The following is a 305-nucleotide window of genomic DNA, read 5'->3' on the forward strand; positions in this document are numbered from 1 at the left end:
AGCTCGAGAAGACCACCCAAGATCTAATAACGGCCTAATAATCACTAATAATTGGCTAATTTTGGCTAATAAAGGCCTAAAAGCACTGTGATTTCTCCTATTAACGAGCCGATTTTGCTAATTAGGGGTTAATTAGTGGCTAATTGCTCACCTGTGCAGGTGGGGGTGCAGCTTCCGGTGAGGCAGGAGATCAAGAAGACCACCCAAGACCTAATAACTGCTAATAATTGGCTAATTTTGGCTAATAAAGCCCTAAAAACACTGTACTTTGTCCTATTAACGAGCCGATTTCGCTAATTAGGGGT

At 42.0% G+C, this 305-nt stretch overlaps 1 long non-coding RNA gene across 1 annotated transcript in view; it reads left to right on the forward strand.

The window, feature by feature from the left end:
• The window catches only part of LOC108445516, a 5,906-nt gene extending 5,710 nt beyond the window's left edge, over window positions 1-196 (forward strand). Inside the window, exon 3 of the long non-coding RNA XR_001860405.1 lies at window positions 160-196. This is a non-coding gene — a long non-coding RNA (uncharacterized LOC108445516). The remainder of the gene's footprint in view (window positions 1-159) is intronic.
• The last annotated feature ends 109 nt before the right edge of the window (window positions 197-305 follow it).

Source organism: Corvus brachyrhynchos, unplaced genomic scaffold, assembly GCF_000691975.1.
Source record: "Corvus brachyrhynchos isolate BGI_N302 unplaced genomic scaffold, ASM69197v1 scaffold741, whole genome shotgun sequence".
NCBI lineage: Eukaryota > Metazoa > Chordata > Aves > Passeriformes > Corvidae > Corvus > Corvus brachyrhynchos.